The following is a 17,033-nucleotide window of genomic DNA, read 5'->3' on the forward strand; positions in this document are numbered from 1 at the left end:
TGTGTGTATTTCTCTGTGCGTAGCCTGCTAAAAGAAATTTGTGTATTTAATGGCATCCATTTGCTGGGTGAGATAAGGAAGGGAAAGAGTGCTGGTATGTGGGGCCTATAGAAGGAATTGTCTGCAGGGCTGGGAGGGGGTAGATTCCAGAAGGGTTACTTGGTGTCACTATTTGTTTTGTGCAGGTTTTGAGCACATGAAGTTTACTTTGTACAAAATGTGCAAAAATATGGTTGGGAACGTGGAGGGAATGGTGTATCTCTATGTTGTTTTCTTTTTGGTAATGGAAGAGCATTCATGACTTCCCTTTGTGTAACCATACAATACAGTGTTGGTGCCCTGTTTGTATGATAACAAGCTTCACTCCTGCAGTCAGGGCAGGCAACCCATCCCTCTACCTGTTCTTCACTATCAAACAGAAAATAATTAAAGGGTGAACGTATCAGGCATTCAGGACCAGTTTAGCTCTTGCCTTAATCCTTTTTTTTCCTATTGAGCCTGCAGGTGTGCTCTAAGTTATTTGTCCAACAGAAACATTGATTTTATCCTTGGAAAGTCCCAGGTAGTAAGGAGTGCAAGTGACAGATGTTTTAAAACTATATCTAGAAAAGGCAGGAAAAGGAAAAGGATGTTGAATGTAAGAAGTAAGTGGACGTCATGCGCTCTGAGCGGAACATATCTATATTTCATTTCAGATAAATGCACATGAAGAAAAACTGTAGGAGTCTATAGCACAGAAGACTTAAATACAGAACATGGCACAATTCCTCCAGGCTGAAGTTAGAGCAGATGGGTTCACTGTAAGAAAATGTGCAGCAGCAGAAGATGTAAGTATATTTCATATATATATATATCACAGCAATACAGGTGCATCAACATGGGTTTTGGTGTTGCTGGCAACCCAGGTGTGCAGGCTTTCCAGGAATCGTGGACTGTACAGAAGGCTGCTATGCCAGATCTCTGCTGTGTGCATAGCTGGAGTCAAGCTTATGTTAACCACATGCCTTTATTTGCTTGGATGTTTAATTGGTAATCTAGACAGAAAGGTGAATGTGACAAAACATTTCTACACCTTAAGGTACTGTCTCACCTGATTGATTGTAACATGGGTGCTTTTGAAAGAGTGCCCTGACTGAAGGGGAAACTAAGTGGATGTTGATCTCTCACTGTGACAAGAGTTAACCAGTGCAATGTCTAAGTCTGGGCTTGGTACTCTGCTGCCACCTTGGAAATTTAAGGCAAAGGGGAATGAAATGGTAAATCAGGGAGGGACACTAGTCCAGTTTTTTTCTTGGGGCAGGGACAGCTATGGTATCAGGCCAGTTTGCTCAGGGGTTTATCCAGCTGAGTCTTGAAAACCTGCAAGGATGGAGATGGCACTGTATTTCTAGGCCCATGTAACACTGTCTGTCCTCATGGGAAAACTGATATGAAAACCCTTCCTTTGAACCTATGCTGAACTGAAATGCTTGTTTGTGTGTGATTGGGAAATGTCCCTGATTTCCTCTTGGTTTCGTTTTCCTTGCTGGATTGTGGTGGAAGGGGAACCTCTCTGCTCATCATGTACTAAGGTGGTAATTCTTTATCTGGTTTGCTCAGAAAAAGGACAGAGGACTTGTGGGAAGTGACTGCTGCATGTTGAGGAGAGCAAGCTCTAGTACTTTGCTGAGGAGGAGAAACATTAGAAGACATGATGCCTCCTCTGCTAATTCTATTTTTAATGAAAAGGCATTGTTTGTCAATGAAAAAAGTTGTATGTCTCTGCCTGCTTGTCGAGGGTATCACGCCTGCATGCTGGCTCTGGCTCAGGCGCTGCGCTCCCAGTTCAGCAGGCTGTGCTCATTGACTAGCTGCCGGCTGCCTCTCTGATCCTGTTTCTTCAGGAACAAGTGTTGGATCAGCAAATGGGATGTATGTGAGAACAATGACACACAAATATTGATTTACTGGATACCTGAGCTGCGGCTGTGGTTGCAAGCTGTCTGCCTTCAGCTGCATGCCTTACATTGCACCTAAGGCATAGCTCTCCTGCTATGCTTGTTGTTTGCAGAGGAATAAACAGCGCTTTAACATATGGCAAGTAAGCGGGTGCTACTGTGGGAGATGCTGGTCAAACAAAGCTTAGTCTGACCCGTTCCTCTCACTACCACTAGTGCTGTGACTGTGTGTTGCATTTGTTAAGGCTTTGCAACTTTAGGATGAAGACAGCTGATGTGTCTGGCATCTCCTGATGAGATGGGGAAGAGAAAGCAGAAGGCTTTCCTCTCCCTATTCCTTCATTTTACCCCCTTTAAAGAAAAGAAAAAAGGACAAAAATAAGCTTCCTTTGCAGAATTAGTGTTCTACAAAAGGTTAAATTTGGCCTGTCACAGTTTGGACAGAAAGGGGGGGGAAAAAACCCCACTATAACAAAAAAATTATGTTCTGTGTAATTTCAAATGTCAGACTGAAAATCTGCTGATCAGGGATTATTTTCAATCTTAAATCCAGGCTTGCAATTAGAGTGGCAATTGTGCTTAAAAATCCTGACTCCGCTGTCCCCCAAATGTGGTTTGAAATCTTGTTGCTAGATAACACTAGACTGTTGATTTTTGATGTTATTATATAAGATGCTGAGCAATAATCAGGTTTTTTCATTGGCCCCTTACTAGATGGACTTTATTGGTTTTTGTAACCTAGGCAGCTATTCATTTTATCTGTCGACAGATGCTTTTGCATATACTTTTGTATTTTCAAGGGAGAGTGTAATACAGAGTTTGCACCTGAGAAAGGAAACAATGTTATGCCTATTAAGCAGCAATAGGATGAAAATCCCCAACAGTGATGTATTCTGTTGCCTTTGCTGGCCCATTAGGAAGCCTTTCCAGGGCTTAGTGACCACTCAAGAGCTATAGAACAGAATAGAATAAACCAGGTTGGAAGAGACCTTTGAGATCATCATGTCCAACCTATCATCTGACACTGTCTAACTTGCTTTCATAACCATTCCTTCTGCCCTTTAAAAAAATCTGTACATTATTAATTACTCTGGATGCCAAGGATGTTAAATACAGCTTGAGAAACTATGAGAATATGGCAGAGAACCTTTTGGCTTCTTCAATTTAACGATATTCAAACTGCTCCCGTTGTCCAAACCTGAAGTCAGCTATTGATGTGGTGTGGGAAAGCCTCAGTGATGTGTCTTCTCCTTGGGAGTACACCACAGGAACAGCAAGTATCACAGAGACCTTTTGGGGTGTTTCCACAAGCTACAAGAATTGATTCTGTGGTCTGGGAGCACTCCAAAAGAGTGATGCTAGGAAGACCCCATCTGGAATATTGTGTCCAGTTCTGGGCCCCTCAGTTCGACAAGGACAGGGAGCTGCTTGAAAGAGTCCAGTGCAGAGCCACAGAAATGATTAAGGGAATGGAATGTCTTCCTTATGAGGAGAGACTAAGGGAGCTGGGGCTCTTTATCTTGGAGAATTGGAGACTAAGGGGTGACCTCATTCATGTTTATAAATATGTAAAGGGAGAGTGCCAAGAGGATGGAGTCAGGCTTTTCTCAGAGATGCCCAATGATAGGACAAGGGGCAATAGTTGAGGCATAGTAAGTTCTATGTAAACATAAGGAAATTTTTTTTCACTGTGAGGGTGAGGGAACACTGAAACAGGTTGCCCAGAGTGGTTGTAGAGTCTCTCTCTGGAGAAATTCAAGACCTGCCTGGATGCGTTCATGTGTGATCTGGTATAAGTGATCCTGCTCTCTCAGGGGAGTTGGACTAGATGTTCTTTTGAGTTGCCTTCCAGCCCATAACATTCTGTGATTATATGATATTGCCATTGTAAGCAGAGAAGAGCACCTTAACTTTTGTAGTTTCGGAAAAAAAAAACAAAAAAGATGATAAAAATCTTTCCTTGACACTTCTTATTGTCAGTTATAATCATATCCCCATACCAAACAGTGATGGCTTCAGTTGTCTGCTTCACTTAAAAACTTACTGTGTGTCAGAACTAAAATAACACTTTCCTCCTTCAACACATCATTACTTCCTAGCAATTGTGAGCAGGATATAAACTCATTAAAACTGCTGAATTAGTTCTTAACCAATGTTAATACAAGAGCTCAATACAGATGATGTTTACACAAGAGCATAATGCAAAACTGCGCTGTTTTCATTTCAACAGATTTGCATATGCTGTGGAAAACACAGGGTTTGTGGGTGGAGGAGCATGGTTTGAAGAAAAATGCAGCATTAACTAGCCTTTGGTTACTGAGATGGCACAGAAACCTTGGGGTCAGATTGGCTTACTTTGTTGCTCCAGGATGCATGGTCTGCTGAATGTTTTAGGAACACTTCTCGCTTGCACACTTGCCTAGGGGTGGCCTCCTCCACCTTAAGCACCTTATTCTTGCTAGTCATCCCTTCAGGCTCAGCGTGCTGGTGTTAGGCAAAGCAAGGAAACACGCCTGCAGACCGTGAGCACAGTGTGCCACACCTGATCAGCAACAGGCAGCAAACAAGCTCAAGGCAGCCATAATTTGTAAAAAGGATACCAAGATGAGACGAGGTTCTCAGGAGGCAAGTTGCGTCTTTCTTACCACCTGAAATGATGAGATACACCAAGGGCTGCTGTCCTGGATCAATTGAATATGCTGATAACCTGATGCCCTTTGCAGACTCTAGACATATTTAGTACTTAAGGCATGTTTCCATGCTGCTTTACTTATCTGAGCCTCCTGACAAGTGTGTCTGTCTGTGACTCAGGGAGCATCGAGCCCAGGTTAATCGGCTGTGTTGACAGAGAGGGTACATTTTATCATACTTAATGCCACCATAATGTGGTTATGCAGTTTCCAGAATACTTTGTGTGGGTATGCCCATAATTAAAGGAACTTAAAAGTGGCTCTGAATTTATGTCTATCCAGTTTAGACTGTGTGACCTTTAAAGAAACCATGAAGCAATATCTCTTCCTTTTTTCCCTGTGCCCCAAAGGCTAACTCAGGACAAGAAGCTTTCAAAGGGATGCAAGAAAAGTAGAGATGAAGTAAGCACCAGGAAGGAAAGAGAAGAGGAAGAAACAGCAATAGCAATAGAAATCTGTCAGGTACAGAGAAGGTCCTTTTTGACATACTGTATTTCTTATAACACGTAGCATACGCTTAGGTACAACAGTAAAAAGCCTTTTCTGAACTCGAGAGATGTTCTGTTTGCATTTGCACTGTACTCCTGCTGGGAAGATTATATTCTGCAGTTGAGCTATTGCAAACAAATTGGTTTGTAGGAAACATTTTTACAAAGGTTTGGTTTGTTTTTTTTTTTTTTAAATTTTAGTTCTGAAATGTCTTATTGCTTATTCTGATGTAGGTTCATGCATTAAAAATATAATTAAAGAAGGAGGCAGTGTGTGTGTGCTGCAGGTGTGCTACAGGGTTGTCTGATGACTAACCCTCCCTGTTTGGCTGGCTGCTTTCTGAGAGCATATTGAACACATGCTCTGGTGTTGTTCGAGGGCCCCGTGAGAGGCAGGAGCTGATTGAAAACTCTCAGTTATGCTGAAGTGGGTGGCCAAAGTGCTGGAATTGAACAGCTGCTATAAACCTGCTGAACTTTGTTGTTTGTAAATTATTTTGCATGCCATCTGGAACAAGAATGGTGCCACACTTTATAAAAGCTGTAGCTGAGGTTCAGATTGAGCAGTAAGTGAGAAATATTAAGTGATTATCAGATTTTAAAGGCTCCTCCGAGTGGTTTAAAGACAGATTCTTAGGTTAGAGAATTTTTAATGGAAACACATTGCCAGCTTTTCTTTCCTTGCAACACGTTTAAGTTACATTTGGGTTTCCCATTAAGTCCATAACAATACCCAGTAATCATGCTGTGATTGAGCTTAGGACAAAACATCCATTAGATACGAGTCTCATTTGCTTCTTAAGCAGGAGATGATACTGCTATCCCTGATAAAGTAGTCCTCAGAAAACCTTCCTCATGTGCATGGGTGATGTCACATATGATTGATCAACAGATTATTTATGTTAGATGGGATAAAGCTACCGAATACATGAACCCATTTCCCAAATCTTGCTGAGGCAACGCAACTGCTGGGACAGGTGTACAAGGACCATGCAACAGGGCTAGGCTGTAACATTCTGGCTGCCTCCTGCTTGCTTCACTTGCTCCATCTTTTATGGAGCTTTTCCCTTAGTAGCAGAATGGTGTGCACTGATGCTGAACAAGTATAGCCCAGATGAGGAGACACAGACATTTTTTGAGACTTGGAGCAGTGTTTCTTGCACATAATGCAATAATTTTGCTGTCTCCAATGACAGCCTCACCCAGATCAACAAGACAGGGAATTGTCAAACTCTTTCTGCTATTAGTACAAGAGGGATTATTATTTTTTTTTTTGGCCTCTTAGGAAAAAAACAACAAACCAACAACAAAACTTTGTGGAGCACAAGCCGTATGAGGAGAGGCTGAGGGAGCTGGGGTTGCTTAGCCTGGAGAAGAGGAGGCTCAGGGGAGACCTTATTGCTCTCTACAACTACCTGAAGGGAGGTTGTAGGCAGGTGGGGGCTGGTCTCTTCTCCCAGGCAAGCAGCACCAGAACAAGAGGACACAGTCTCAAGCTGTGCCAGGGGAGGTTTAGACTGGATGTTAGGAAGAAATTCTAGAGAGAGTGATTGCCTATTGGAATGGGCTGCCTGGGGAGGAGGTGGAGTTGCCATCATTGGAGGTGTTCAGGAGGAGACTTGATGGGGTGCTTGGTGCCACGGTTTAATTGATTAGATGGTGTTGGGTGATGTGTTGGGTGATGTGTTGGGAGTGATGATCTTGAAGGTCTTTTCCAGCCTCTTTTTTTCTATTCTATTCTAAAAGGCACAGGGGGAATGTGCTCTGATGGTGATTCATACCTTTACCCTGTGAACAAACAGGGATAGAACTGAAATGGCTCAACATGTGGGTGCTCAGTGTGATGATGCTGACAGGGTGTTTAATGGGAAATGTCACAGGAAAGAGAGACTAACCCACAAACCTTTGCTATTTCTGTGCTTTCTGCATGGACCTGATGGTGTGCTGACACACACCTTTCTAGTGAGGTGCACTGTAACTTATGCCACTTTTGGAAAGCTAGTAGTGAAGGGGGCGGGGGGGGAATTGAAAGGCTCAGAGATATTTGTCATGTAGAAAGCATAGATTGACAAATGGAGCAAATAATAATACAATAAACTGTTGCCTAGATGTTGTATAAGTAACTTTCTCTTCTGTTGAGCTAAGTGAAAAGCTTATGCACTTGTTAACGTGAAGCAGGTGGCCATCACTGGAAAGCAGCAATAAAGAAAGCTTTCTGGTCAATTATTTTATAATGCTGAACAGGCAGTTCTCCAATATGACTCTGGACCTCGTTTGTTGGCATTATGTACAAGGAATTAAATATAACTTGGTTGCCTTGTGCTGGCTGCTTAAAATGCAATCTCAAAATACGATGCAATTGCCTGGATTAACAGAGTGTGTGACAACTTCAATATGTTCTTATTACATCTTCAACATATTAACAGCCTGTGAAAGGGTTGCCTAAGTATTATAGCTGCCTTTCAGACAAGCTTGTACTTTACTCTGAAAACTCAAATTTGTGTGCAGGGTACTCTGTTCTGCATGGGATGCCAAGGAGAAGATGCGAACCTTAAACCCAGAACCATTAAAGCAAATGAAACTTGGGTTTCTGACAACTGATGCTGACTGACACCCGAGTTCTGACTGGTACTTTTCACCCTTATGTGGAGGTCTACAAAATAATGGATGTGTGCCTGCTTTCTAGCCTCCTAGACTTCTGTTTATTTTCCCCAGATGGGTGTAATTCTCAAGTGTCTAATGCTACAGAGATAATTTTGCAGCTTTCTGCCTCATCAGGGGTCTAAACAGATCTTCCTTGCATGTGCTTAGCTGCATGTTTTCACAAAATCTGCAGGCTCAGAAGACTCAATCTTCTACCAAACCCATCTGAATTTTGTCAATGGTTTGAAGAATTGCTGGGAACGTGGATAGACAGACTGCCAGTGTACATGTGTGTACACAGGTAGTAAACCCATAGGCTTTGCATGTGTAGGAACACACGAACCAAGTAGAAACATAGAATCGATAAGGTTGGAAAAGACCTCAAAGATCATCAAGTCCAACCTGTCACCCAAGACCTCATGACTACTAAACCATGGCCTCAAGCACCAAGTACTTCATGTGCTTTTTTTCCCCATCTGTTCACAAAATTAAATCCCACTCTAAGAAATGATTGATTGATATGTTGTGGGTTTTGTTTTGTTTTGGTTGGTTGGGTTTTTTTGTTGGTTTTTGGGGTTTTTTGTTGTTTTGTTTTGTTTTGTTTTCCCCAGGCATGTTATTTATTTTGCTTCTCTCTAATCCATCCTCATAAACGGTGTAAGAGAAATGCTGACACACTCTTACCTCTGGAGGATACTTTACAAGTAGGATACTTTAAAAGTACCTAATGATTTTAATGAATTTTGTGGCTGAAAGTTGGACACTGAAGCTGATTTGAAAGCATTCACCAGTGAAAAAAAGGACAGGCCTTTATTGATAGCTAGTCAAAAGTGAAGACTTAGCTGTAATTATTCACAAATCAATTAATGGACCTTTCCTCTAACACCCTATCAGTCAAAGACTGGCTAAGAGCAGAGGAGAACATTGATAAGAATACACCATGAAACAAAATCAATTGTCTTTTGTCATTCTGACAGAAGTGAGCTGTACACGTGGATTAACCCAGAATGCAATACGAAAATGTCCACAGGCTGGAAGATAACCCAATTTTGTGAACTCGGGGTTGTCATAAGAATCTTTCATAATTGATGGTGTGATTAGAACCTTATCTAGCATCCTGGTGGTAAGAAGCAAAATAGCTTCTGGTTCAGTGTTGCAACTCTTTAAAGCCAGATTAGCCTCCTCAACCCTGATATCTGTACTTAATGTCAGCTAATGTAAAAAAAACTACATATGTAGCATTTGAGGTCATATTTCTATGACTGAGGTCATGTGTTTATGATTGTAGCTGGCAGTTGCATTGTTAGCCATTGTGCAGTTCTTGGAAAGTGTTAGTGCAAGCGTGCTTCTGATGCCTTAGGAAAGCTGTCTGCATTTTTCATTTATCTTTTTGAAAGAAGTCTTTTAATAAATGTGTTCTTGTGTATAGAATCTTGAGTTCAGATTTGTTTGTCTTAATGTGAAGTGATGATGTTTAGATTGTAATCCTGGCTGTATTGTAACTCTGTGAAAGGTTAATAGGAAAAAAAAGAAATCTTTATATTTCCTCAGAATGGCCTTTGGAAGAAGCCTGCAATGTGCCTGTAATGATCAAGGGAGCCCTAAGATACTATTTGGGCAACTTATCTAAATAACTAAATTTAAGACTACTAGATTCAGTAAATATTAGTTCTGTGTATGATTGTGCCATGTGAAATCCTTAAGAAATTTTCAGGATTTTACCTCGGTTTTTACTCTTTGCACTTAAATCAGGAACAGCGGCACTCTGATTGCTGCTTCCAGCTGGGCAGTACATACTTCACAGCCTCACGATTATCATAACTTCATTCCACACAAGCATTCCTCATCAGCATCTGCTGGCTTCAGCTCTCCAAACTGGGCCTTCCCCAAGCTGCTTTTGGGAAATCATAGTGGCAGAGCCCGCTATGCACATGGTTCCCCTTCTGTCTGCCCACAGCAATGTGTTTTGTTGATCCTAGCTGTGACACAATTTTCTGCATTTTTGCAGGTTATTTTATTAATCATCTAAGGAGCTTAGCAATGGCTCTGCTTGGCTATTAAATTCATTTTTCAGCCTGAGATAACTCTAAAGATTGTATCTCCTCTGAGACTCAGCGCAATAACTCTTCCTTACCAAACAATACAAATAGGTGCTGGTGAATGCAAGAGCATGAATAACTCAGAATTATTTAAATAAGCAATAGGCCAGACCTAAAAGCAGAACTCAAACAAAAAATATTAATCAAAATGAGGATTATCAGTAATGTTTTGTGACCGAGATCAAAGGTCAGCACAATAACCTCTCAGTAATGTGTCGTGCAGTCATGCAAAAGACCCGGTTTCTGTTCCCAGGCTTGGTCTGAGCCAGCTCCGTGTGGTTAGCTTAACCTCCACAGGGAGAAGGCTTTGTATTGCACATTGATTTAATAGAATAGAATCATAGAATCAGTCAGGGTTGGAAGGAACCACAAGGATCACCTAGCTCCAACCCCCCTGCCATGGGCAGGGAAACCTTTTAGTGGAAGTATGTACTCTTCTGTCAGATGTTTGGGTCCTGAGATGGGGCAGTTGTTGAGAGAGCAATTTCCAAGGGACTTTCAAGTAGCTAGAAGTATGTGATGAATGCTAGGAATAAAGAAAGATTCAGATTTCTAGATTTTAAAACATTTTAACATTGTAAACCAATGAGAAGGTGAAAGTGTATGTGGTAGTTGTGACAACTCCATATTGAACATACAGGGTTCCCAAATAATCCTTCTGTGCTCCAAGGTGCTCTGTATCTACAGAGATGCCAAAGTTTTTGAGCTACTAATAAGAAAAAAACCAACATCTAGACAAAGAAACAAACCAAAAAAAGCAACAAAAATGGTGAAAAACTATATATATTAGAATAAGAAAAGTTAGGGGAGCTGTGACTGCCCTGGTGACCTTAACTCTGGTATTAGTGTGTCAGCTCGCTTTAGCTGCTGACCTCTCATGTTTCCCTTTACTTGTTTTCAGCAATAATTTTAAGTTTGTGTGTTCTTACTTTCTACTTTATTTCATATGTATTTATCTTCAATAGTTTAGCTCTCACCCTCATTGAATTGTCCAAAGACAATCTTCTTATCTTCTTTTCCCAACACGCTCCTCTCTCCTCAAGCGGGGCAGAGTGAAGGGCAGATGAGCAATTGCAGAACTGAAGTCAACATCCAAACATCTGCCCCGGAATAAATTCTTTCTGAGAAAATTACTGTCTTGTCTGCAGGAAACAGAACTCTTCATTTAAATTTATTATACTCCTCTTACATCAAAATGACACGATGATGTGACAATGAGGTAGACAAGTAGTAACATGAGAAAAATAGCTGTTGTGTTCAGCACATTTGACACAAGCTATTTTTGTAAAGTATCAAAAGAACTTTACCTATATATTCTGACATGTCATAACCTTGGCACTGGTTCAGAAGCACAGTACTATTAGTTGGGATTATGAGATGCTTTCTGTTCTTTCTTCTGATTTGGCTCCTGGTCATGGACTGACATACCATTTTAAAGCTTTTTACATTATGTTGTCTAGGCAAGAACCAATTTTCTTCTGGGTAAATTTGACTTTGGGTGAAAAGAAGGTGAATAGGGAAAAAGGAGGTGAAAGTACAAAGTTAGCTTCAAATCCCTGTCTGCCACGATCTTGAACTATTTTTTTTTGTCTTACTTTTGAGAGAAGTAGCACAGCAGTAGTAATCAGCAATGACATTCTCATATAGCAGAATTTTCCTTGCAACTATGTGTTCTAGGTGATTTACTCCTTGCAGCTTAAAATCATGCTGTTCTTCAAATATTCAATCCTCTTTTGCCTGTTGCTCCGTGGTAAATATTGTGGAAGAAACTTGGTGTCATTGAAAAATGGTTCTTGTTCAATATGTTTTCAAGTCTCTCTGTTTAGACAATGTTCCACTGTTTGCTGATGATTTCTAAAGCACAAAATTACTGTGAAGGGTGCTCTTGCTGGCTGCTTTAGGTATTAGATGTAGCTATTATTTCTGAAGTCCAAACTCTAAAGTCCTTACTCAGTGACAGAAACTAATGTCACAAGTTTTAAATGAGGTTGAATTGCCCCCAAATAAGTAATGTAAATACTTAACAGTGAATCATACTGAAAGCAATTTCAAAGCCTGAAAAGGCAGTCTCCTGAATGTTTGTATGGAATACAGTGCTACTTTTTAGGTCAGTGCAATAGCCTGCATTCTTCTGAAGCAAATCTGATTTACTGATGATTTTATTTGATTATTTTCTGGTTTGGATCTGGTTTGCAATTAAGGTCTTCTCTTTATGCTGCTCTCAGAGTCATGGAACAATAGAACAGCCAAGATTGGAAGGGACCTTAAAAGATCACGTGGGCCAACCTTTTGTGAGAAATGGAACTTAAATGAGATCATTTAGCACTCTGTCTGCTTGTGTCTTGAAAACCTCCAGAAATGGAGACTCTACAATGTCCCTGAGGAGGTTGTGCCCCTAAAGGATTTTTCTTACTGTAAAAACCATATTTCTAACATCTAGGAGTGATACACTGTTTGATAGCTAATGTTCAACTTGTGCTTTGAGAAGAATGAGTTACATGAGTGTATAAGAGAGGTGGAAAAACTTCAGTGGAAGCAGATGTGTTTGAGCAAAGTTTTGTAAAGGGATTTTTATTCTTATTTGACTGGGGGGGGGGGGGGGGGAAGTAATCTGAAGAGCAATTTGAGATCTAGCTTTGGTGCTTCAGAAATAGTGGGACTGAGAGGATTTAGCCATTGGAATGGTCTGTCCAGGGAGGTGGTGGAGTCACCGTCCCTGGAGGTGTTCAAGAGGAGATTGGATGTGGCACTTGGTGCCATGGTTTAGTCATGAGGTCTGTGGTGACAGGTTGGACTTGATGATCTTTGAGGTTTCTTCCATCCTTGGTAATTCTGTGATTTCATCCTGTCTTCACACTTCGTGAAAGTAATTCCTTAAATTTTCCACCCAAAGCATTAAATATTTAGTCGGACATCCAAAGTCTCTGTATATGGTACACATTTAGATCTACCTCAGATCTGTATCCTTCTGCTGCATCAAGCTAAGCAGTCTGTTAATACCACAGATCTTCATGACAACAGGAAACCCATTTGACCAGATGGTTTTCTGTGGCTCCAAGAAGTACATTTGGCATCTGCAAGAACACAGGGTTTTTTCATCAGCGTTTTCTCAGACATTTCCCCAGAACTATGTGGTATAAAACTCCCAAATAAATGCTAAAAATCTTCTCTGCCAAGATCCATCTTACTCCATATTTGAACACCTAATTAAAATATTTTCATATCTGAATTTGCAGATGAAGTCAACATTTTTACATTTCTGTATATTTCTGATGCAGAGGATACTGGGAATCCAAACACAGTTGTTGCTCAGTTTAGTTTGCTGTTCATGCAGCAGGCCACCCTTTGACAGACTCCTAATTCAGTGGTTTTCAATCTGTGCTTGCACAAACCCCTTGTTAAAAGCATTAAGCATTTTTGTAAATAATGGTATTTTCCATGCAACACCCTGGAGATCCAGCACCTTGATTTAACAGCCCAAGGAAGCAATATTGCTGGCAGCAGATCAGGAAACTTCCACCTTAAATTTCATACAGGTTCAAACTGGTATTAGGTGATGTAACACCTTGCATTTCTTAGCAAGCGGAGTAAGGGAGGTAAAATGTTAATGGTTATACAGCTGAAAAAAGTGAGAGGCATGATTAAAACCAGCTAGTTTTTATGTTTAACATCTCAATATTCATTTAAAAACATAGCCTATCATAAGAAGGGCTCCTACACAAAGGAAAGCAGGAATTTTCCTCCAACAAAATTCCCCATTTGTGTGTGCATTCTATACAATGTTGCTATTAACCTAAGAAAAAAAAAAATGTTTTTGCTTTATCCAAAACCTATTTAGAGAACATTGTTATCTCTAATTCTTAATTCCATCTTGGCTATTTTAACTATTTAGAGAACATTATTATCTCTAATTCTTAATTCCATCTTGGCTATTTTGCCCTGCTTAGTAATAGAGACACAAATACAGACATGGGAGATAGGAACTGAGCACAACTTTTTTAAAAGGAAAAAAGAGTAGAAACTGAAGACAAAGTAGAAAGTGAACAGGGATTACAGAGAAGGTGTGTGAAGGAATGAAGGAATGGGAAAAAAAACCAAACAACCAACGTTCTGTTAAAGTATGTTGTGTGCTGCGCTAGCTCTGTCATGTTGGATAAGAAAAATAGTTCTCTTGCATATGTATGGAGTAGTAGGCAGCCTTGTGAACTCTTGTATTTCAAAAAGCTGAATCAAATGAATAATTGGAGAACAGATATTCATCTCTGAGTTTGGGAAAGTGTTACAAGATTAAAACAGAATTTAAGAATTGCTCATCCTCAGACTTGCTGAGATGTATGAAGATACCGCTTCACAGAGCTTGTATAGCAGTCTCACTTGTTGATATTACAGGTTTATTTATTGTTGGCTTACCTTTTAGGGAGCAACCTCATCAAGCAATGCTAGTGTGCTTTCACTCTTGCTCATTGTAGCCTCACGTGAGGATAAGGATGCTGGTGGTTAGTGCAACGGTGATATTTGTTACATAGGATTATTCTGTGGTGGTGCACATACAATATAAAGTGGCTAATGTGACAACAGTTTCTCTAGTGCTGTGCAATGTATTTTCACCCCATAGGACAAATATGAACAGGTGGAAGGGTGTAAATGTTAAAAGAATAGAATTAACCAGGTTGGAAGAGTCCAACCTATCACCCAACACTATCTAATCAAGTAAAACATGGCACCAAGCACCCCATCCAGTCTCTTCCTAAACACCTCCAGTGATGGTGACTCCACCACCTCCCTGGGCAGCCCATTCCAATGGCAAATCACTCTTTCTGTGAAGAACTCCCTAACATCCAGTCTAAACCTCCCCTGGCACAGCTTGAGACTGTGTCCTCTTGTTCTGGTGCTGTTTGCCTGGGAGAAGAGACCAGCCCCCACCTGGCTACAACCTCCCTTCAGGTAGTTGTAGAGAGCAATAAGGTCTCCCCTGAGCCTCTTCTTCTTCAGGCTAAGCAACCCCAGCTCCCTCAGCCTCTCCTCACGGGGCTTGTGCTCCAAACCCCTCATCAGCTTTGTTGCCCTTCTCTGGACACATTCCATAATTGAACCACAATAGAACCATGATAGAAGGTAAGGAGTCAGCCCGGCCGTAACTGTAGCTGTGGATGTACAAATTACTGTGGGGTGAGTTCATTGTAAATTCTTAGTGTTGGTTACTGCTGCAGTACATGCTTTTGAGCTATGGGTAGTGTGAAGTCGTGTGAGGTAGTTCTTGTGCACCAGAAGTGCATTTCTGGGCCATTCTGAGAGCCACCAGCCTCTGAATTCACACACCTTGTGCATCTGCTCTTCTTGTGGCGGATAGCATAATGAACCTGGCAATCTAATATGTTGCATGAATCAAATGAGCAGATATGTTTCAAATGATGTTTAACCTGATAAAGACATAGTTCTGGCATGACTGCACCATTTGGTTTTATTTTTTAAAATCAAGAGTCGACACTAAATTTCAAATGCAAAATAGACAAGAGGGTTGGTTGGTGTATACTTGACTGTCAACACCTGGTTAAGCTGGCTTTGGTCTAGCTCTTATTTTGTGCCTAGGAGTAACTTCACAGACATAAATTAAAGCATGCAAATACCTCCTTGATCTCAGGCTGCAGTAGGCAATTAGGTATCTTCTCTGTAAAAGCCTTTATCTGTAATGATTTCCTTGAGAGTAGTAAAAGAAGATAAGGGTTTAGAAAGTAAGCAGTTAATGTTTTATGTTATATTATGGCACTGTGCCAATGCAAGCAGTTTTATGACCAATCCCTGAATTCAGAAAGTTGATTCTCTTTGGAAGCTGGGTCTGCACAAGGGGCATAATTAGAAGATCCCTCATTTCATCATTAGACAAGGAGATAATGTTGTCTTGCGACTTTCAGGGTTTTAAGGATTCCTAGGGAAGAGTAAAGAGATTACTGTCGGTGTGAACTAGTTACCTGAAGTTAATGAAAAGGTCTCAAATGCAATTGTAATTTATTGACAAATGCCATTTAAATATAAAGGCACAAAGGAATGAATATTTGAAGTGTTGCCTGAGGGAATGGGTGTACTTATTTTTTCTGTAGTGAGAGGAGCAATACATTTTAGACTTTGTCCTATATTTGAAAGAGCTCAGTAGAAGAGATCTGAGAGCCTGTGAGTTTAGAAAACTTTGCTTTAGGAGGTCCAGATTGATCCTTAAAAGCTGTGTATAACCCTCAAAGCCTGGCCTGCATATTCACTTCCATTGTCATCTCAAGGTGAGGAGAATGTTGTTTGCTGGCAGGCTTTTCATTAATGTTGAAGGGAAATCACGAGAACAATCAGCTCTCCTGATGGTTTGAATTTCTTTTTCTAACAATTCATGTAAATAGTGTGCATATGCAAGCTAAACATATCTTTAGGGCTGCTGTTAAATTGCCACTGTATTAAAATAGTTGTGTTAAAATCCACCACCTCTTGTGTGCAGCACTTTCAATAGGAGTAAGATTCAGAAATGCTACTTACTCTTTCTGGATGTATGAGCTGGGTGTCAAGGAGATGCACTACGAGTGTGAGTTTGGATTTGGGATGGGGAGAGTTAGCAAAGCCCTATCTTCTTTGTTTCTTAGGAACTGTTTTCATTTTAGGATTGCTCAAATTATTATGTGAACAACTAAGCAATGTCTTTTAGCCAGCTGTGTGAGCCATTTCCTTTGAAGCAGGTATGCTGTGCAAGTCTGTCAGCACTTTCAGACATCTCTTGGTGTGCCTTTGACTGATTAGGAGTGATGCTTAATACTGCCTCTTTTCATTCAGTTTAAAGCAGAGCTACTGTAATACAGGCCTTCTTTATTTGCTAGGACAGAGAGAAATACAAGATAAACTTAGCCCTGTATACCTGAATATAGGGGACCACAATAAAGCAGGATATTTCTCTACCCAACACACCAAGTACAAGAGCTACTTGCAAATCCTTAAATGGATCAAAGGCTTCCCAGGTTAATGCTTTTGGATATCAAGGAATCTCTGGTGAGTGGCTGTGGCTGATGAGATAAAAGTTTCAGCTTTATTTGATCACTGTTAGCTACGAATGACTGACCTCAGACATCCTGTTTAATGTTGTTACTCAGCTATGATTCTGGCTGAGCTGGCTATGTATCTGTTCTGCTTACTGGTGCCCAG

The 17,033-nt window shown here is 40.7% G+C and overlaps 1 long non-coding RNA gene across 2 annotated transcripts in view; it reads left to right on the forward strand.

The window, feature by feature from the left end:
- LOC137452445 (uncharacterized) overlaps nucleotides 1–17,033 on the forward strand; it is a 228,550-nt gene that overhangs the window by 191,092 nt on the left and 20,425 nt on the right. For both annotated transcript variants that reach the window (XR_010990089.1, XR_010990090.1), the window contains exon 5: nucleotides 696–827. This is a non-coding gene — a long non-coding RNA (uncharacterized lncRNA). The remainder of the gene's footprint in view (nucleotides 1–695; nucleotides 828–17,033) is intronic.

This window comes from Melanerpes formicivorus, unplaced genomic scaffold, assembly GCF_026170545.1.
Source record: "Melanerpes formicivorus ecotype bairdi unplaced genomic scaffold, bMelFor1.0.p_v2 SCAF_53, whole genome shotgun sequence".
Classification (NCBI taxonomy): Eukaryota; Metazoa; Chordata; class Aves; order Piciformes; family Picidae; genus Melanerpes; species Melanerpes formicivorus.